Below are 23,801 nucleotides of genomic sequence, written 5' to 3' on the forward strand. Positions count from 1 at the left end.
CAACCCATTATCGTATAAACGGCCGAATGAACTAATAAGAACAGGAACAATCCGTTGAGGGCGGAAACATCAAACATCGGGGGTGGGGTATAAGTACCCCACCAAATCTGTCAAACGAGGACAATCTGAGAGCAACCAAACACAACGAAATACAACAGAGCAAACACAAACGGCAACCAACACAAAAGAACCGAGCATACATGGTAAGAACATAAAAAGACACAAGCCAAATATCGAAACAAAACGGTAGAGATTTGTCTTGAGGAGGGTCATAGTAGGGTAGAAGCATTTCCAACCGCCAAGAAAAACAAACAAACCCCCTACGAAAAAGGGTAAAATAGAAACTTTTTGTTTAGATCAACGCCGTTCAGGGCTTTTTTTAGTAAAATTGGGTCTCGGTTTTGAGATCGGGGGGTTGAGGAGAATTTCCTAGGTGAGTTTTGATTTTTCCGACTGCCGTGTGCGGTGGCCGGCCATCGAGGCCGGTTGAAGAGGGGAGAGTTTTTTTGGAAAGAAGAGTTTTTTTTTTAGTTTTGGGTAAATATGATATTTTTTTTGGGTTTAAGGGTATTTATAACCAGGGGACCTTGTTGTAATTAGCCTATTAAATTATTTTCTTAGTCCCTCATATTTTGATGTGTAATGGTCACCTGTTATAATTTTGCCCCTAAATTTTGAATTGTTTCAATTTGATCCCTATTTATAATTTATTGTTTTTGCAATTGAACCCCACTAACTTCTTGTTTTTTTTTCTTGCAACCCGTAATTAATGTTAATTATGCCTTTAATGTTTAGTTCCTTTCCATTTAATCCTTTAATTCAAATTTTCTTTTAATTTTTTTCTTATCATTTTCATTATTAGTTTATTAACCCTTTTAATAAATTTTTTATTTTATTTTTTAATTATTCTTATTGTTAATATAATTTTATTTATTTATTTATTATTTTAAACTTTTTTACCTTTTTCCTCCATTTATTTAATATTTATTTATTTATTTTTATTTTCAATTTAACATTCTTTTTTTGACTTTTTCAATAGTAATTTCAATTGATCAAAGGTAAGTAATTCGAATTGAATTTTTAAATTTTGATTTTAATTTCGCAATTAAGATAACTGACAAATTAAATGGTACCGAAAGGGGAGTTCAAGGGTGCTAATTCTTCTTTGACTGTAACCAACTCCCGAATCCGACATATTTCTGGTAGAACGCAGATCATGTAAGATGGTATCCGATCAGCCTAAATATTATTTTTAAATGAACGGTGACGACTCTAACCCACTTATTTAAATTGAAGCACAATTCCAAACTCACTTATTTAAATTGAAGCCCAATTCCAAACCCACTCGAAAGACGATTGCGACACTATGCAACCCCATGTTCACAGGTTTCATCCCTTGTATCTCTAAACTCTCTTCTCTGATCCACACAATGCCGTTCATCGATGTTGTGTTCGGAAATTCTCGCGTCTCCTATCATTCGCACAAATGGTCGTACGTCTTGCGTTTCTCCGAAACTTTGGGAGACTGGTTGAACAGCTGATCCATTATTATTCACAGCTTGAGTAATAGGCAATTTATCGGGAGCTTTAGGCGAAGCAACGATGGAAAGTCGGCAGAGCGGACAGGTTGCGTGGTTGGCAAGCCAATGGTCAAGGCAGTCCATGTGAAACGTGTGGCCACATGCGGGTATCTGCTGAAGTTTATCCTCTTCTTGGTAGTCCCCAAGGCATACTGAGCATCTGTGATAACGAAGATGATACTGTATCAGAAAGAGGAAAACTTTGAAAGTAAAATCCTCCATTTTCTCATTTAGAGTCTCTTAATTTCTTATGGCACTGGCCTCAACACTTGCTTTTGTGCTTACAGTTTACCTAATCAATTATCAATGGAAAACCAAGAAAATATGACCAAATTAGCTCCACGATTATAGTTTCTTGGAAATGAATATGCTTGCTTCCTGATTACAATAAGTCAACTTATATTAATCAAAATACTGAGTGGCAGCATGTGTACCAATTCAATTGTTAATCTAACAAAACAATCAGTTGGATAACTTACATTATTAATTTCCCAACAAAAAACTTGTAACTTTTTTCACGTTAGACAAGAGCATCACAGATTAAAACTTATGTTGCACCGATACAGATGCGAGGACAAATATGTGATAATGTGAACAGATACGGAACGTTAAATAGTATAATTAAAATTCATAATTACTACAAAATCGAGTATTAGACTCGTATCTGGTTTTCTGTTTGCACCGTCTTCGCTGAAACAGGCTCATCTTGAATTTTACACGTCAGACTGAGGTGTTTCAAAATGCTTTAGAAAGATAATTAAAAGATGGTACATATATAAGAATACATCTTAACCCAGAAATATCAGAATCCCTTCCAAAATTTGTTGTAAGTCAACTAATATTCGAGGCTTCAAAATCAGCTTCAGTTTCTTTCTCAAAATAATCTATTTTTAATTATTGTTTTTGTCGTAACCGATTTTCGTCCGGGAACGAATTTTTTATTTGGCGAGAAAATTGATGTGAATAAATGGTTTTGAAAATAATTTGGGAGTCGCCATCGGCCTTTTGGGTCAGGTAGGTCGAATACCTAAAAAAAATTATCTTTTAAAAGAGTTTTTAAGAAAACATCAGTTAAAAGATAATATGATCTGCGTTTTAACCAAAAATTCGTTCTTTTTAATAATAAAAAGGGATTTGTGGTCGGTTACGTTTAGGGAAGGATTAGCACCCCTACAACGCCCAAAATTGGTACTTTTTAATTATAAATTGTCTCTATTATTAAAAATTTAAAAATTCAAAATATATTTAATTTATAATCCTATTATTTCAAAATTACAATTATATAAAAAAATATTTATTTATTTAAAAATATCAGAAAATGACTTCTAGGTACCTTAAGACAGCTCTTTTCTTCGATATATATTATAATAAAAAAATTATAATATTTAATTTTAAAATACCAGAATAGGACATCCAGTTGTATTAAGACTGCCCTTTTCTTTGATATTGAAAAATAAATAAATAAATATTAAAATAATTTATATATATAAAAAATATAAAATATTATTTATTATATATATATTTATATGACTATATAATAATAAAAAAATATTTAAATATATTAACAAGTAAAATTAAAACAATAAAAATACAATTATATATTTAAAAGCAGTAAAATAAATGAAAATATTTAAAATTAGTGACTAAATTATAATAAAATTAAAATTAAATACTTGATCCTAATTAATTATTTAAAATTATAGGGATTAATCATGCTATTTTCCTTATTTATTAATTTAGTGACTAAAATAAAATTATATAAAATTCGAATATCATATTAAAATAATTAAAAAATATATACTCTGGATTAAAATATTATTTATTAAAATTAAGGGACTAAATATGTTATTTATCCTAAATATTTATAAATACGGTTAAGGGCTAAAATATAAAAAAAAAAAAAAAATTAGAGACCAAATTAAAAGGATTATAAATTTGATTTAGTGACTAAAATGTAAAGATTACAAGTTAGGATGGTTGCGGACGGGATTTAACAATTAAAAATTACACAAATAGCCCTCCCCGAAACGACGTCGTTCAGGAAGGGCTATTTAAGCCCGAAACCGGCTGGCCCGAAGGGCCAGCTCTCATTTCTTTTTTTTTCTCTCTCTCTCTTCTCTGAGAGAATGCAAATTCTCTCGCTTCTCTCTAAAACAGAGAGAAGCTCTCCGGCCGACAGCCGTTCACCGGCGTTGACCCCGCCGCCGGCCACCGCCTTTGGTGGCCGGAATAATTTTTTTTACACTAAAACGTAGATCGGACCGTCCTAATGACGGTTTCGATGGTCTTTTCTTTTAAATAGCTCCCGATCGGAGCAAATCTAAGAATATACCTTCGGTTTTCGAAGGTTTTTGGTGACGTCTAGAGGCTGGTGGTGACTCCGATCAAGGCGGTGGCTTCCACGGTAAGTCTCTCTCCTTCTTTTCCTTGCTGTGTTGAGGGGTTTTTGTTCTCCGTTCTTCCTTTCTTCCTTTCTTTTTTTCTTTTCTGTTTTTGCTGGTTGTCGTGTTTTCTCCCCTCTTTTTTTTTTTTTCAGGGGCTCGATGGCTTTTATAGCCATTACCGGTGATGGCTTCGGACCGGTCCAAAAGGGGTTCTTCGGTGAGTCATCGGACTTCCAGTGGTGACTCACCGTTTGGGGGAGACGTGTGCGGCTACGGCCGACCTTCTGGAGCCTTCGGTGAGACGTGGCAGCGGTGGAGATGGTGGGAGCAGCTACGGCGGCAGCGTGGCCCTAGGGTATCATCACCCTAGGGTTTGTGCTGGATGAGTGTGGGCCTTTGGATCTCTCAGATCCAACGGCTGTGATGATGAGGCGACTAGGGTTAGAGATCAAACCCTAATCTGGGTTTAGGGTTTTCAGATGGGTTTGGGCCAGTTGGGTCCTTTGTAACTGGGCCGATCCAATCTGATTTGGGCCTGTAATAATATTTATTAATAATAAAATAATAATAATAATAATAATAATAATAATGATAATATAAATAATATTTAAATGAAAAAATGAGTATCTTCAGCTACCCCTCTTTGCTTATTCTTGTGTTAACAAGAATAGAGCAAAGACGAAAAGATAATAAGTTTTTTTTTCATTTGACTTCACTTGATTAATATGGAGATGTTGAATAAATTCTTCTTTTTCTTCAGATGAGTTCTTCTCATTATGAACTTTCCGCTGGGGATGATGTTGACCTATTTCCTTCTGTGATAGAGTCATTCAAAAGGTTAAATAAGCTCTTCTCATTATGAACTTCTTATTCTTCAGATGAGTTCTTCTCATTATGAACTTTCTCTGGAAAGTTTTATGCTAATCTATTTGCTTCTGTGATAAAATTATGTAAAAGGTTGAACAAGCTCTTCTCATTGTGAACTTCTTCTTCTTCAGATGAGTTCTTCTCATTATGAACTTCTCTGGAAAAGCTGATCCATCAAGTGATGGATTTGAGCAAAAGGTTGAACAAATTCTTCTCATTATGAATTTCTTCTTCTTCAGATGACGAGTTATTCTCATTATGAACTCTACCTGGCAATGTTAATCCATCAAATGATGAATTTAAACAAAAGGTTGAACAAATTCTTCTCATTATGAACTTCTTCTTCCTTCTTTAGATGAGTTCTTCTCATTATGAACTTTCTCTGGAAAAGCTGATCCATCAAATGATGGATTTGAGCAAAAGGTTGAACAAATTCTTCTCATTATGAATTTCTTCTTCCTTCTTCAGATGAATTCTTCTCATTACGGACTTCCTCTGGAAAGTTTGACCCATCAAGTGATGGTTTTGAACAAAAAGTTGAACAAATTCTTCTCATTATGAATTTCTTCTTTCAGATGAGTTCTTCTCATTATGAACTTCTTCTTCTTCAGATGAGTTCTTCTCATTATGAACTTTCTCTGGAAAAGCTGATCCATCAAGTGATAGATTTGAACAAAAAGTTGAACAAGTTCTTCTTATTATGAACTTCTTCTTCCTTCTTCAGATGAGTTCTTCTCATTATGAACTTTCTCTGGAAAAGCTGATTCATCAAATGATGGATTTTAATCTTTGCTAAAATCTTTGAAATTCATGTTAAAATTCAACATGGATGAAAATGAATGAAAATGCACCTATTTTTGCAAATGCCTAAATATGATGCATGAATGTTAAGTTATTTGATTTTAGATTGGTAAACTGAGTATTTCTTCAGTTGTATAGAAACCCAATAAATCTTTCTTCAAATCAGAGAATCTATCATCTTTGATAAATGTAGATGTAGATATAATGTCACAAAATCTCTTGAGAATAAAACTCAATAGTATAGGCTCTTGAAAAGCTTGCATTCATGCAACATGTTGATTCTGATAACAACTCATCTGATTATGAAGTGATCTTTCAAGATGATTTCGTAGATATCGATAGTTCTTTTAATACCGAGAAAATCTTGAATTCTGATTCTGATGAGGAGAGTAAACTGTTATACTTGAAAAGAAATGGGATTCTCAGAGGCTGAGGCTTCAATAGCCATGAAGAGATGTGGTTCAGATTCATCAATTACAAAATTGACAGATTTTATATGTGCTGCTCAAATGGCTAAGGCTGCTAACGCATTTTTTCCGGTAAAAGATAGGAAGCCATTATGCAATGATCCCAATTACAAGAAAAGGAGAAACTTGGGCTATGATTTTTGGGAAAGGAATAAGCAGAATAAGCTTGAAAAGAAGCTTTTTAATGAAGACGATCATGCAGTTCATCTTTTAATTCCAATAATTGGTTCTGTGGTTCCTACCGAACCAGATCAGATAACTCAAAGAACACTTCCAGAAGATGCTATTGGGTCTTCTTATTTCTACTATGAACACATTCATCTTTCAAATCCAATCATTGGTTCTGTGGTTTCATACCAAACCAGATCAGATAACTCAAAGAACACTTCCAGAAGATGCTATGAGCACATTCATCTTCTAAATTCAATGATTGGTTTTTGGGGTTCATACCAAACCAGATCAGATAACTCAAAGAACACTTCCAGAAGATGCTATGAGCACATTCATCTTCCAAATTTAATGATTGGTTTTTGGGGTTCATACCAAACCAGATCAGATAACTCAAAGAACACTTCCAGAAGATGCTATGAGCACATTCATCTTCCAAATTCAATGATTGGTTTTTGGGGTTCATACCAAACCAGATCAGATAACTCAAAGAACACTTCCAGAAGATGCTATGAGCACACGTCACTTGTTCCACTTGAATCTGATGAGGTGGAAATACTTCTAGGTTTCCCTAAAAACCATATACAAGGATCTGTATAGAGACATGTTCCATGGTGGTATCAAAGTCATGTCTCTTTTCTCTGGGATTAATGATGCAGAGGTTGCCTTTTACTGTCTTGGCATAATTTTGAAAACAGATGTGCAAGAACTGAATGATGATCGCTTGGAGCAATTGATGAGTAGTTTTAACGGTCTTGATCTTGTGGTCGGTGGCATCCAGCGTAACAACCTTACTAGAAGAAATAAACATCATTCATGGGCTTGAAGATTTTTGTTTGTGCATTTACTTGCAATGATTGCTACAACAAACTGTCTCTTCTGCTGCTCCAATATATCCCATTCTTTTCGAATCATGGAACAGTTTAGTTGACAGTAAAACTTGTCATCTTCAACTTTTGGAATACTGTAACCAATGTTACCCTATATAACCAGAGTGCAGATAATGACTTGTTCATGGCTTTATGATGATGATGATTTGCTTACTTTGTATTCCATGCTTTTAAAAGTATTAACATAAAGTGATATTCAGAAATCTTTAACTTATTTCAAAATTATGTTAATTCATAGAAGAATAAATTGAATTTTTGAAAATAAATTGAATCTCAAATAAATTGAACTTGGAATTTGTTAATTAAATAATTGTATTCAAAGTTATGGCAAGCACAAGAATGATAAAAATTCAAATGACTCAACAAATTATTAGCATAAGTATTTCTAAATTAATCAAATTGACACAATTTAGAGTAATGATGTAAGCTTTTGTCTGGAAGATCTCAAACGTTGTCAAAATGCTTGTAGATGTGAAGTTTCTCCCACACTGTAAAAATCTTAAGAGGGTTCAATTGCCAGATGCCTAATATCAACATGCATTTGAGCCGCCCTTTCAGGTTTTCAACTCAAATCCTTCCTTTGGTTACAAGATGCCCTTTGCGGGTTTTCACCTTGACCCCCCCTTTTTTTTCTTTCTTTCTTTTTCTCTTTTTTCCCTTTTTTTTCTTTTTTTCTTTCTTTTTTTTAGTTTTTCTCTTTTTTTTTTCTTTTTTTTTTCTTTTTCTTTTTTTCTTCAAGCATAATATTTCTTGACAGAATCCGAGTTTATTGGATTTCTCAGAATTTTTCCATCCATTTCTGCCAAGATCAACGCTCCTCCGGAAAAGGCCTTTTTTACAACGTATGACCCTTCCCAATTAGGCATCCATTTCCCACGGAAATCTTTATGTATAGGCAAGATCTTTTTTAGTACTAGATCACCCTCTTGGAATTCTCTTGGATGTATTTTTTTGTCATGAGACTTCATCATCCGTTTCTGATACATCTGTCCATGGCAAATAGCTTTCAATATTTTCTCCTCAATAAGGTTCAATTGATCAAATCTAGCTTGGATCCATTCGGATTCATCCAATTTTGTTTCTCTCAGCATTCGAAGCGATGGAATCTCAACTTCAATTGGTAAGACTGCTTCCATCCCGTAGACTAAAGAAAAAGGTGTTGCCCCAGTAGATGTTCGAACAGTAGTTCGATATGCATATAAAGCAAAAGGTAACTTCTCGTGCCAATCTTTGTAAGTTTCAGTGGTCTTTGTAATAATTCTTTTGATGTTCTTATTTGCTGCTTCAACTGCCCCATTCATCTTTGGACGATATGCCACTGAGTTTGCATGTTTGATCTTAAACTGTGCACAAAGTTCGGTCATCATTTTGTTGTTCAGGTTCAGAGCATTATCTGTAATGATCCTTTCTGGTAGGCCATACCGGCAAACTATCTCTTTCTTTATGAATTTGCAGACTGTGGACCTCTTAATATTGGCATATGAAGCAGCTTCACCCATTTGGTAAAATAATCAATTGCCACAAGGATGAAGCAATGTACATTCGATGCTTTTGGTGTGATTGCACCAATGACATCTATTCCCCACATAGAAAATGGCCAGGGTGCTGTCATTACCTGTAAAGGAGATGGCGGTACATGAATCTTGTCTGCATATATCTGGCATTTATGACATTTCCTTGCATAATCAATGCAATCTGTGTGCATGGTAGCCCAATAGTATCCATATCTCATTATTTTTTTGGCCATGGAAAGACCATTTTCATGTGTTCCACATATTCCACTGTGTACTTGTTCAATGATGCTTCTAGCTTCGCTGGTATTTAAACATCTCAATAGCATTTGATCATTGCTTCTTCTATACATAATCTCTCCATCAAGAAAATATCCAGCAGCCATTCTTCTCAAGGTTCTTTTATCAATTTCAGATGCATTTTGTGGATAACTTTGATTTTTGATATATTGCAGGATATCATGATACCCTGGTTTACCATCTACCTCTTCTTCCACACTATAACAATGTGCAGGAATTTCATATACTTGCATTTTGATTGGCATCATATCAACTTTCTTAGTTGCCTGAAACATAGCAGCTAATGTAGCCAAAGCATCTACCATTTGATTTTCTTCTCGAGGAAGATAATTGAAGGTGACTCTCTCAAATTCTTTCACTAATTCGAGGGTAAAATTTCGGTATTCCAACAATTTGGGATCTTTTGTTTCCCATTCTCCTCGCAATTGATACACCACTAACGATGAATCTCCATATATCTTGAGACATTTGATTTTTCTTTCTATAGCTGCTTTCAATCCCATGACACAAGCTTCGTATTCTTCCATGTTATTGGTGCAAAAGAACTCCAGTCTACTTGTAAAGGGATAATAAATATTTTCTGGAGAAATTAACACTGCCCCGATTCCTCGTCCCAAGGCGTTGGATGCTCTGTCAAAGTAAAGCTTCCAAGATGCAGATGCATCATTTGTTCCGACTTCTTCATTCATGGATATGCACAACAAATCTTCATCTGGAAAATTGAAACTCAAAGGCTGATAATCATTTGATACACGACTGGCCAGAAAATCAGCTATGACACTTCCTTTTATCGCTTTTTGGTTGACATATACAATATCAAACTCAGATAATAACATTTGCCATCTAGCCATTTTGCCTGTCAAAGCTGGTGATTCCATTAAGAATTTCAAAGGATCAAGTTTTGATATCAACCAAGTAGTATGATATAACATATATTGTCTGAGTCTTCGAGTAGCCCACACCAAAGCACAACATAATTTTTTATTGGTGGATATCGAATTTCATAATCAGTAAATTTCTTGCTCAGATAATAAATAGCTTTTTCTTTTCTTCCAGATTCATCATGCTGTCCTAGCACACATCCCATCGAATTTTCAAAGACTGTCAAATAGAGAATTAACGGTCTATCAGGTATTGGTGATACTAAAATTGGGGCATTGGATAAATATTTCTTAATAATATCCAAAGTTTCTTGACATTCATCATTCCAGACTTCAGGATTGTTCTTTCGAAGTAATTTGAACACTGGATCACATTTGTCAGTTAATTGAGAAATGAACCGAGATATATAATTTAATCTTCCCAAAAAACCTCGAACCTCTTTTTTTGTATTGGGTGGTAAAAGATCTTGAATTGCTTTTACTTTATCTGGATCAATCTCGATTCTTTTTTTACTGACCACAAATCCCAAAAGTTTCCCGGAAGTTACCCCAAAAGTGCATTTAGCGGGGTTGAGCTTTAATTGATACTTCCTTAATCTCTGGAAAAGCTTTCTCAGATTTTGAATATGTTCTTCTTCAGTTCGGGATTTAGCAATCATGTCATCTACATATACTTCAATCTCTTTGTGCATCATGTCATGAAACAAAGTTACCATGGCTCTTTGATACGTTGCCCCTGCATTTTTCAATCCAAATGGCATCACTTTATAGCAGAATGTGCCCCACATGGTTACAAATGTTGTTTTTTCCATGTCTTCAGGATTCATTTTTATCTGATTATATCCTGAAAAGCCATCCATGAATGAAAACCATGCATGTCCTGCAGTATTGTGTACCAAGGTGTCTATGTGGGGTAATGGAAAGCTATCTTTCGGACTAGCTTTGTTAAGATCTCTGTAATCCACACACATTCGAACTTTCCCATTTTTCATTGGTACGGGAACAATGTTGGCTACCCATTCTGGGTATTTAGCTACCTGTAGGAAACCTGCATTAATCTGTTTCATCACTTTCTCTTTGATCTGCAACAACATTTCTGGCCTCATTCATCTGAGCTTTTGTTGGACCAGTTTATATTCTGGATTGATTGGAAGCTTGTGCATTACTATATCTGTACTCAAACCAGGCATATCTTGATAAGACCAGGCGAAGATATCTTTGAATTCTTGAAGAAGATTTATCAATTCTTGTTTTATCTGGATTGTCAGAGTAGTACCCATTTTCACCTCTTTTATTTCTTCATCTGTTCCCAGATTTACAGTTTCAATCTCTTCTTTGTGAGGTAGAATTTGTTTGTCTTCTTTTTCTACCAATCTTAATAATTCAGTAGGAACATCACATTCTAGTTCATCCTCACACCTATTGATTTCTTCCAGACATATGGGCTGCTCTAAATTTATCTCATGATTAAATTTAGGAATAAAAATGCTATTAACGTTGTGACACCTGCAAATTTAAGTCGGACATATTTCCGAAAGAATATAGTAAATTTATGAAATAAATAAATGTAAAAATGTAATAAAATGTAAAGAATGATTGCCATCTGAAAATTTTAAAGAAAATTTCTTATATTTAATATTAGGTTAACATAATTTCCTTTACAAGATAACAAAAAGTTTTCATACTTTTGAGCTAAACATAAAGATTAGTTCTGAATATTACTCTACGTTAATATTAAAAACTATAGGAAGATCTTCAGTGGTCCAATTGTTGAGTGTTTCTCCAGGAAAACATGGGCGAATCCTATGCAAGTATTTGCCAGTCTTGTTATCATTCATGATCATGTTGATAAATAATCCATTCATAGCTTTTTCAACTATGCTTTGATCTTTCGTCAACTTTTCTTCTTTAAAGGCTTCAACAAGCTGTTGTTCTACATTAATTGTTCCTCCTGATCTGAATGTGGTCTTCAACTGTGGGAAAAACATGTGTTCCCAAAATATTTCTTCTCCTTTCAACCTTGCCTTTCTGTCTTCACATCTTCTTTTCATCTCTTTGTTCTTTTGCTGAAAATTGGGCTTAAATCCAAGCACAAAACGATCTTTCTTCATCTTTATACTTACAGGAACTGAAATCCCTTAAAGATTCTTTCCTAAACCTTTCCCAGCTTTAGCTCCGATGCCTAAAGTTTGTCGTACCATCATCTTGGTACAATCAGATAATCTGGGATATGGAATTTTGCTTCCTTCTGCAATAAAGATTGCATTGACAAATTCAAGAGCTCGGAAAGAACATTCGAGAGCATCATCATTGGTTTTAATATATGGAGCATCACTTGTTATAGACGCAATGATTTCTTCTTCAGCTCCTACGCATATTAGTTGTCCATCAACAACAAATTTCAATTTCTGATGTAATGAAGAAGGAACAGCTCCTGCTGAATGAATCCATGGCCTCCCTAATAAACAATTATATGTAGGGTGGATGTCCATCACCACAAAGTCAATATTGTACACGACTGGTCCGATTAACAACGGTATTTCCATTTTCCCAAGAACCTCTTTTTGAGTACCATCAAAAGCTCATACTACATTCTGATAATTCTTCATGTGTGATTTATCCACAGGCATTCTTTGAAGTGTGACTAGAGGCATCAAGTTGAGAGCAGATCCATTGTCAATCAATACTCCTGGTAAAACATGACCATGAAAATGTGTCGTGATATTCAAAGCTTTTACTGACCCCATTCCGCCTTCAGGTATTTCATCATCCGTGAACGTTATGTAATTGTCAGCGGCTATATGTCCAACAATTCTGTCAAGTTTATTGAAGGATATATCTTCAGGGATAAATGTTTGATTAAGCATTCTCATCAAAGCATTTCTATGTGCTTCTGAATTCATCAATACATCAAGAATAGAAATTCTCGCTTGTTGTTTGTGTAGTTGTTCAACCACACTATACTCACTATGTTTCAGGAATTTCAAAAATTCTTGCGCTTGTTTTTCTGTTACAGGCTCATTGAATGCTGGAGGGGATTCATCATCAAATACCTTTTGGGGTATTACCATGATTTTTCCTTTTTTTTTCACTTGTTCTGAGGCATTGGATGTTTCGAGAGAGTAACATCTCCCACTTCTTGTAAAGAAACCGACTTCACTCACTGCTTCAGATGTCGAACCCAGACTCTGTATTTTCTCTTCTATTTTTTCTAGAGAAACAGATCCTCCTACCATTGAAACATTGGTAGTATAATTCCAAGGTACTCTGCGGGTATCCTTGTATGGAAATGGTAAAGGAGTTGTGATAACTACTTTCGGCTTTGTTGGTGCAGGAATTACTATAGACGATTTCACATTAATGATCACAGGATCATTTGTTCTTTGACTAGGTTTAGAATCCTCTGATGAGCAAACATCATCTTCTTTTTTCCCTGGTTCTTTTTCAAAGAATTCTATCTCTCTGCTATTCATCAATTTTTGCACCAAATCCCTAAACTCATGACATAGTTGAATTTCATGCCCCTTCTCTTGATGATATTCACAATAATTCTTGCCTTCATTATGCTTTGGCCTGAATTGTTGTGGAATTATACCGGCTAAAGAGAGTTGTTGAAATATCCAAACAAAAGGAGATTTAATTTCGGAAATGTCAGTTTTTGCTTTCTTTCTGTTCTCTTCCTGAATTGCATTCACGTTTTTATCTCCGTGATTTGGAAATGGATGATTTGATGTAGATGGTGAATTGAATTCCAACTTTCCAGTGTTGATTAAATTTTGAACCACCCTTTTGAATGCCAAACAGTTTTCAATAGAATGACCCGTAATTCCTTCATGGTAAACACAGTGTGCCTTTACATCATACCATGGAGGGAATGGTGGTTGCATGGGAACCAAAGGATAAGGTCGTATGACATCTGCTTTTATCAGCGAATCATAGATCTCAGCATATGGTACTGGTAAAGGTGTAAAAGACAACCTTTCATTTTCCTTTCGAGATCCTCTGGACTCTGCTCGATTAGTGTTTGTTTCCTCTTTCTTAACCCTTGGCTGGGTTATTGTAACACTTTTCGATGAATCCTTGTTGTAAGAGTTTGCATTGTTGACTTCATTCTCTTTTTTTCGGTACATAGGTCTTTTGGAGCTAGACCCCTCATTTGATTCAATTTTGCCACTTTTCAATACATTTTCAATGAGCTCTCCAGAAATGACCAAATCTGCAAAATTTCTGGTTGCATTCCCCATTAGATGATTTAAATAAGGAGCTTTCAATGTATGGACAAATATTACTGTGGCCTCTTTTTCTGACAAAGGTGGTTGAACTTGGGCTGCTGTGTCACGCCATCTCTGAGCATACTGTCTGAACGTTTCGCTATTCTTTTTCTCCAAATTTTGGAGAGTCCATATATCAGGGACCATGTCTGTTACGTGGCGGTACTGCTCTAGGAATGCTTTAGCCAGATCTTTCCAAGATCTAATGTTGGCTTTGGTCAATTGAGTATACCATTTTAAGGCTGGTCCTGTCAAACTATCTTGAAAGCAGTGAATTAACAATTTCTCATCTTTCACAAATCCTGCCATTCTGCGACAAAACATAGTAATGTGGGATGAAGGACATGTGGTACCGCCATATCTATTAAATTCAGGAACTTTGAACTTGATGGGGAGGATTAGGTCTGGAACCAAACTCAACTCACTAGCGTCAAACCCATAGAATGATTCAGTTATTTCCACGGATTTCATTCGTTCTTCTAAGCTCTTGATCTGTCTGGTCAATTCTTCATTTACTTTTTCTTTCTCATTCAGCTCATTCAAATCTGGGATTAGATGCTCAGCATTAAAATCCCCTATTTTCACATCTGATATAAGTGGATTTTTGCTTGAAGATGTAGGATCCTCTTGTCGATTTTCATGTGGTTTGGCTTCTTGAAATGCTGATGTGCTAGCATTGATTTGTATAGGTGTAGTACCAGAGTGATAAATTGGTTCTGGTGGAAAACCTAAAGGATACATAGGTTCTTGGTCGAAAGATACAGGATTTTCATGCATTTTTCCAATGATAGCCTGCCTTTTAAACATGTCTTCTATTTTCTGCATCATGTTGTCTTGTGAATTTGCAATACTGGCTTCAATTTTCTCTAGCTTCATTCTCATTTCTGCTTGTTCTTTATTATGTTGTTCCTCAATACGTTGTATTTTATCCTCCATAATTCTCTTAGTAGCTTGTCTAGTACCGTAGTGATGTTGTATTTCTCTTTTGGCCAGAATAACTGAATTGAAAAATCTTTTGATATTATTCTCTATTTTTTTCCAAATTTTAATTAATGAATTTTATCTTAATAATAAAAATTATACATAAAGAAAATCATAAAATGAATAATGAATGTATGCAAAATGTATGTATGCAAAAAGGTATTGATCCCAAAAAGTTAACTGTCATAGAACAACTTTCATCGCATACAAAAGTTTCTTTATAATAGTTCATAACTACAGATAAGGCGTAGCTTTCCTATTAAGCTCTATAATTTATTTCATTAACCATGACACCTTCTTTCCAAACTTAGAAACTGGATCAACGTGATGCTCAATTATTTTAGCTTCAACAGCTAGTTCCCCAACATATCTAGCAACTTTGCTCATTTGTACCATGGCCTCAAATACCATATTACTTCTTTCTTCACTTCTTTCTACATAGAAATCAGTTGACTTTTGCCATTGTTCATTAGTTCCTTCAAGAGTTTGCTCTAACTCAGTGATTCTGACTTGACAATTGTGCAGAGTTTTTTCAAGATCTCTAATTCGTATTCGCAGTGAAGCAATTTCCTCATTACTTTCTTTGAGATCATTAGGTCCTAGACGAACCTTTTCTTGAAATAATGATTCTTCAAGTTACAAAATGTAAGCATTAAACTCTGCATTTTTATTTCTAGACTGATCCAGATCTTCTTCAAGTTTTGTTCGTGCTTCTTGCGTTCTTTGATTAAGCTTCTGGATTTGAACATTCTTGTTTCTGCATCTTTGCATCCAATTGCTAGCCACTTCTTGCTCTACCTCAAGTTTGGTGTTGAAATTCTTTCTTTCCAACTCCCATTTTTCTTTTTCAATATTGAACTCTTCAATCTTTTGGCCTCTGACTTTAAGTTCGGCAATCAGCTGGTTCATTTCAGATTCAAACCCCTTGAACATGATATTTTTCTCACCTTCGAATTTATCAAAGATGTCATTCTTCATCTCTTCTAAATCTTTGGCTCGATCCCTTTCTCTTTGCATTTCATTCATGTTCTCGCGGTGTTCAGCTTTATGTTTTATAATTCGCTCTCTTCTGTCAACCTCAAAATCTTCCATTTTTTGCTTTCCTTTCTCAAGGCTTTTGAGTAGACGGCTATTCTTTCCTTTTAGATCTTCAACTCGACTTTTCTCGATGTTCAATTCTCTAGTCATCTATACTGTTGATTGGCTTGGTCCTGATGCTTTCCGGGGTTTATATAACTCCTGGTAATTTTTCTTTAATGCTCTAAATTCACCATCAACTTTTTCTTTGTTTTCTCTCAACATTGCACATTGTGATGAATGAAAGTCAATGTCAACACCCAACATAGCTTTATCTCGTCTCATTTGCTCTAATTCTCTCGACCAGCCTTCTCTTTTTGCTTTAAACTCAGCTCTCAGGATTTCAATCTCTGATGGAACCACCTTAATGCGATCTTCCATAGAGATATCCTCAGTTTGGTCTGGTAGAGGAATATTTTCATTTTTCCTGACAGATCTTCATTCTTCATAATCACGAGTTAACATTTCTTTTGTTGCTTTAGCTCGGATACAAAAAGTTGTTTTCCAAGCCGTAAAGGCTTCCATAATATTTCTTTTATAATTTTTGTTGTGGAATGAGAACTCAGATGAATGTAATCCAGTAGTGACAGGTACAAATTGACGACCTTCATACTGTCTTATGACCAGAAGTGGTGCATATCCAATTCCTCCCCACAATCCGAGCAGCATTATCCAATTGTAATCACCACATTTGTAAAAGAATTCTCTTTGGATTTGCCATGGGGCTCGCCAAACAATGTCATTGCTTTGCAGATTTCGAAAGGCATTAATCCACATATCTTTCTTAATTTCTTTCGGCCATTCTTGCTCCAGAAATTCTTTTAATGGTGAGTAATTCGTATTAAAGCGCCGGTATGAAACCTTTTCTGTCCTCCAGAAATGGCTACGGATCCAAACATATAACAATTGGGTACACCCTGAGAATCGTCCACCTCCTAGCTTTCTACAAGCATTTAACGATCTGACAGTCTCTGCTATAATTGCAGAAGCAGGATTAATCTTTTTTGGTAGCTGCTCAAACAAATCTACTACTGCAGCTTCAATATATCCCAATACTTTTGGGAAGATGACCATACCATACATACCCAGAGCAAATAGATCTAATCGTACTTTAGTGTCTGGATGACTCTGAATAAGTTCTTTAATGTTGGTCCAAGCAATGCCTTCGCTTTCGCCCTTTTGTTTTGTACGGGATGCCACCCATTCTTCTCGTACTCCGGCAATCTTTGCTAATTTAACTCGAAAGGGTTGAGTTTTAAATGACTTTGAATAAATTCGATTCTCCAAAGCCCCTTCTATATGTAGCAAAGTTGTGTATTCTTCAATAGTAGGGACCAAGTCCTCCTTATTGAGAGTGAAGCAATTGTACCCTGGATTCCAGAATTGAATTAGGGCTCGAAGTAAGTCATCATCAACTTCGAAATAGAGCAAATATGGGATGTCTCCATAAGTCTGATAAAACTGCAACTTTTTGTTTGAATCCCAACTTTCCCAAATGTTTCACAAATCTTGCATATCATTTCTTTTTAGCGAAACTGGAGCATAACTGGCCAAGTCCGATACATAATCATCTTGCAGACTGTCTCCTCCTTGTCTTTGTAAGTCCTCAGCCCACTGTCTTACTTCTGAGTTTAGAATTATTTGATTTGAACACTTTTTATCCATGGATGAAGGCTTTCCAATGAGACAATTAACACGAGGATCAATGCCTTTTATCCTGTATGATGCTATGCAAACAGAAGAAATAAAGAACACACAAAAAGAAATGAATTAGTTTACATACTAAAGAAATTTAATAATAATATCTACCTAAATATCTTTATTTAAACATGCTTTTTCATAATTATTTAAATTTACATGTAATTTAATCAGTAAGAAAATAAATAAATAAATTAAAAGGAAAGTTAGAATTCATTTCTCCTGTGTGTACACCTATTTTGGACAAAATTTCGGCATGGCTTCAGATTGGAAGAGTTTCTAGGGTTTATTATATGCAAGGTTTCAGATCTAAGAATAAAGGTACCCGAATTGTCCTTGTTAGTGCCCCCTTGGGTTGCTAACCCTCAATCCTAGTCCATCACAGACTAAAGTGGATCGAGTTCAATTCGAGGGGATACATTTCTCTATGCCTGACACGGAGAATAAATTCTCACGAAGACATAGAGCATATGAACCCCGAAAGTTACTTGCTAGGTCTGACACGGAGAATAAATTCTCACGAAGACGTCGCTTTCACTCCCACTTAAAAGGGACAAACTCAATTATAGAGCTTTATGTTATGCAATGCAAGTGTTGTGTGTGAGGAGAAATGTTCAAACCTCTGACAGAAAAAATAAATAATGAAATAAAATATTTGCAAATAAAATGAAATATTAAAAAGAAAATATATAAATACTATGAAAATAATAAGTATATAAAAAACAATTTTGAAAAGAAAGAATTATAAATTAAATATATGAATTTTTAATTTTCTAATTGATAGAGACAATTAATAATTGGTTTTAAAGTTTGACCAGTCCCCAGCGGAGTCGCCAAGCTGTCGTAACCGGTTTTCGTCCGGGCACGAATTTTTTACTTGGCGGGAAAATTGATGTGAATAAATGGTTTTGAAAATAATTTGAGAGTCGCCATCGGCCTTTTGGGTCAGGTAGGTCGAATACCTAAAAAAATTATCTTTTAAAAGAGTTTTTAAGAAAACATCAGTTAAAAAATAATCTGATCTGCGTTTTAACCAAAAATTCGTTCTTTTTAATAATAAAAAGGGATTCGTTAACGGTTACGTTTAGGGAAGGATTAGCACCCCTACAACGCCTAAAATTGGTACTTTTTAATTATAAATTGTCTCTATTATTAAAAATTTAAAAATTTAAAATATATTTAATTTATAATCCTATTATTTCAAAATTATAATTATATAAAAAATATTTATTTATTTAAAAATATTAGAAAACGACTTCTAGGTACCTTAAGACATCTCTTTTCTTCGATATATATTATAATAAAAAAATTATAATATTTAATTTTAAAATACCAGAATAGGACATCCAGTTGTATTAAGACTGCCCTTTTCTTTGATATTGGAAAATAAATAAATAAATATTAAAATAATTTATATATATATAAAAATATAAAATATTATTTATTATGTACATATTTATATGACTATAAAATAATAAAAAAATATTTAAATATATTAACAAGTAAAATTAAAACAATAAAAATACAATTATATATTTAAAAGCAGTAAAATAAATGAAAATATTTAAAATTAGTGACTAAATTATAATAAAATTAAAATTAAATACTTAATCCTAATTAATTATTTAAAATTATAGGGATTAATCATGCTATTTTCCTTATTTATTAATTTAGTGACTAAAATAAAATTATATAAAATTCGAATATCAGATTAAAATAAATTTAAAAATATATACTCTGGATTAAAATATTATTTATTAAAATTAAGGGACTAAATATGTTATTTATCCTAAATATTTATAAATACGGTTAAGGCCTAAAATATAAAAAAAATAAAATTCAGAGACCAAATTAAAAGGATTATAAATTTGATTTAGTGACAAAAATGTAAAGATTACAAGTTAGGATGGTTGCGGACGGGATTTAACAATTAAAAATTACACAAATAGCCCTCCCCGAAACGACGTCGTTCGGGAAGGGCTATTTAAGCCCGAAACTGGCTGGCCCAAAGGGCCAGCTCTCATTTCTTTTTTTTTCTCTCTCTCTTCTCTGAGAGAATGCAAATTCTCTCGCTTCTCTCTAAAACAGAGAGAAGCTCTCCGGCCGGCAGCCGTTCGCCGGCGTTGACCCCGCCGCCGGCCACCGCCTTCGGTGGTCGGAATAATTTTTTTTACACTAAAACGTAGATCGGACCGTCCTAATGACGGTTCCAGTGGTCTTTTCTTTTAAATAGCTCCCGATCGGAGTAAATCTAAGAATATACCTTCGGTTTTCGAAGGTTTTTGGTGACGTCTAAAGGCTGGTGGTGACTCCGATCAAGGCGGTGGCTTCCACGGTAAGTCTCTCTCCTTCCTTTCCTTGCTGTGTTGTGGGGTTTTTGTTCTCCGTTCTTCCTTTCTTTTTTTTTCTTCTCTGTTTTTGCTAGTTGTCGTGTTTTCTCCCCTCTTTTTTTTTCAGGGGCTCGATGGCTTTTATAGCCATTACCGGTGATGGCTTTGGACCGGTCCAAAAGGGGTTCTTTGGTGAGTCACCAGACTTCCACTGGTGACTCACCGTTTAGGGGAGACGTGTGCGGCTACGACCGACCTTCTGGAGCCTTCGGTGAGACGTGGCAGCGGTGGAGATGGTGGGAGCAGCTGCGGCGGCCGCGTGGCCCTAGGGTATCATCACCCTAGGGTATCATCTCAGATCCAACGGCTGTGATGATGAGGCGGCTAGGGTTAGAGATCAAAGCCTAATCTGGGTTTAGGGTTTTCGGATGGGTTTGGGCCAGTTGGGTCCTTTGTAACTGGGCTGGTCTAATCTGATTTAGGCCTGTAATAATATTTATTAATAATAAAATAATAATAATAATAATAATAATAATAATAATAATAATGATAATATAAATAATATTTAAATGAAAAAAATGAGTATCTTCAGTTTTAAGTTACATCTAAAAGATAACCATTGATACGTTTTCGGAAATATATCCGAGGTGCCCAACTAATTCTAGTCATACCTTTTGACATGGAACGTTTTTAATATGTACCGAAGCTATACCCGTCATGTACCTACCTTGGAGACATATTAGATACTACCGTTACCGTGCAACATAGACTAAAACTATAAGACACCATGAAACTGTTCATCAAGAGATGTTTCCCCTTACTGGTTTTCATTTAAAAATCAGTGGCGATCTAAAGAAGGAAAAAGAGTTTAAAAGAAGGGTAACTCACTGAGTATCTCGGGTAGAGAAGATCTCCTTGTATATAATGATGGGCAGCATCTCTCTTACTTCTTTCTTGAGCCCCAATTCAGCCTGTAAAAACCACCATTAACAAATGCTATTAACTAGAAAAAAGCACTTTAAAAAGAAGAAAAACAGGAAGAAGAGTGAAACCATGGCCATGGATATGTGAGAGTCAAGGCCTGGGGATGTTCTCATTCTAAGAGATGACCAATCCGCACGCTGGCGTCGAAGATAGAACAAATAGAACATGCAAATAAAATGGGGACCGAGAATGTAAAAGCTTGATACAGCTTAAGCTCTGCTGGAACACTGGAAGAAGAAGAAGAAGAGGTTGAAGATCATAGAGATGGAGACATGATCATAAGATTTCCCACTTTTTTTTGTCTCAACTAAAACCACCCAAAGTAAAGAGAAGAAGCAGCTATTTGATTTGTTTCATGGGGGGGAATAGATGAAAATGGAAGGTTTTTTTCTTGGGAAATAAAAAATGTTGTAGGTAGAAGAAAGAGTGTGAAGCAGATATTTAGAGAAATGGCAAAATGAAAAAGATTGGATCACCGAAATCTGCTCTCACGAGTTCAATAGCCATATCTTTGGCTGCATCCGATTGCTAATAAAAATCTACTAAAACGTAAAAAAGAACAAATGCCCAGAAACGTTCAAGTAAATATTTCTTTTTGTACGAAAATAAAAATCTGCAAACATCTCCTAGAAAAGTGCAACTTTGGATTTTTCTCTTTTATCTTTATTTTTATTTTTGGGTAAATTACACATTTAGTATTTAAACTATCAGTTTTAGTTTTGTCTTAGTTTAGTATTTCATTTATTTTAAAAGCATGCCTAAAGTTTACTTTTTGTTTTGTTTTAGTGCTTCATAGTTAAAAATTTAACAAAATAGTTGTACGCGACCCTTTTAAGTCCATTTAAAAGCTTGGAATTGAGCACAAAACATTTTTCTGGACAAGTAATATCGATATTATTCTTAGAGTATCAATACCTAATAAACAGTAATGCTACTGTTCATATGGTACCGATACCAAAGTTAAGGGAAGTATCGATACTCACTAGGTAGTACATATACTACTAGCATTGCTCAAATTCCAAAATGCAAAAATGGTATCGATACCCAAAGATATACTGATACTAGTCTACATAGTAGTATCGATACTATAGGCATAATATCGATACCATTTGGCCCCAACGACTAGTAACAATTAGTTGATTTAAATATAACAAAGGTAGTATCGATACTCCCTTTAGGAGTATCGATACCCTATGTTCTGGGCAGCTTTAATTTGCACGAAAATTAATCCCCAACGGTTCCAAACGCTCCCAACGACTAGAAATGGTCACAACATCATTCCAACATATAAATACAAGTTGAGGACACTTGAAGAGGGGTTAGAATCACCTATCTAAGCAATCAAACGTAAGAGAAGAGTTTTTCATTCTTATTTTCATTTCTCTTGTAAATATTGTGTTTGTGTGAGCTTAATTCTTTGTAAACACTATAAATCTTTGTGTTAAATATCTTATCTTTTACTCTTCTTACTCCCTAATTAAATTATTGCCAATTAACCCTCTTTCCACATTTTCAATTATTCAATTAAGCCTCTTCAAATCCTAACACAGACCCCCATTTTGTGTAAGCCTGAGGAACATATAAGACATCTATAAGCAAAAGATACTTAATAGCGGTGGGAACTACGCATCAAACAATGTGAGATATACGTAGAGAGTTACCATTACTGTAACACACCAAATCTTAGGTTAGGATTTTTAGGCTTTTCATCAGGCCATAGAATAAAATTCCCCTAGATAAAGAGTGGCTTGACCCAAGTGGGTTTTGGTTTGGGCTTGGTATGAGCCCAATAGGTGATAAAAATGATTTTTTAATCTAATATAAAAAGAGTAAGGACTAATTGAGCAAACAACCTATCTTTCAAAACAAAGGCCGAATCTCATTTATGTATGATGATCTCACATCTGGGGCATCTCTTTTCCCCCACTCTCTTTTGTCTTATTCTTTCTTCTTCATCTTCTTCTTCATCTCCAAGCACAAAGCAAAGTTTGGAACTTTAATATTTGCAGGCACTCTCCGAAGTTTCCAAGGTAAGAGCAATAATCTCCTCACTATTATCTTTCTTCCGAGACTAGGATGACAAAGTTTGGTTATGGAACCCATGAGTGATGGTTTATGGGGTTTTAGGAAGTTTCAAGATCTCATCTCATTTTTAGAAACTTGAGTTGTAGGAATCATTTCTAGCCTTATATTAAGACCCAAAATGAGTTACTAACTTATTTCTTTTGTCTTGATTAGTGAAAGAGAAAGGAGAAAGCTTTATGGCAAGAGGTAATGAGAAGTTAGTCCCTAAGTGATTTGAGGATGTTTTCCAGAAGCTTAGCACCAAGGTGACACGTTTCTAACTTGTCCATACCACATGTAGTTCGTTAATTGTGCATAGATGGTTAGTTAAGTTCATGAAGCATGCATGAGTAGTTCATGGTAAATTCCACGTATGGTTTTTTAGCATGAAAGATGACTCCTTTTAACCCTAATACCTCAAATAAGACTTAGATAACACTTAATGACTTTAGTGGGGGAAAGTAGATAGATTTAGACCATATTTTCGTTCCCAAAATAGGGTATTTCTAGGCATGAGTATCGATATTGGAATAACAATATCGATATT

The 23,801-nt window shown here is 34.7% G+C and overlaps 1 pseudogene; it reads right to left on the bottom strand.

Moving 5' to 3' along the window:
- Nucleotides 1-1,364: 1,364 nt before the first annotated feature.
- LOC120152783 lies at nt 1,365-21,464 on the bottom strand (annotated as a pseudogene).
- Nucleotides 21,465-23,801: the final 2,337 nt, after the last annotated feature.

The sequence above is a fragment of the Hibiscus syriacus genome, unplaced genomic scaffold, assembly GCF_006381635.1.
Source record: "Hibiscus syriacus cultivar Baekdansim isolate YM2019G1 unplaced genomic scaffold, ASM638163v2 tig00111095_pilon, whole genome shotgun sequence".
In the NCBI taxonomy this organism is placed as follows: domain Eukaryota; kingdom Viridiplantae; phylum Streptophyta; class Magnoliopsida; order Malvales; family Malvaceae; genus Hibiscus; species Hibiscus syriacus.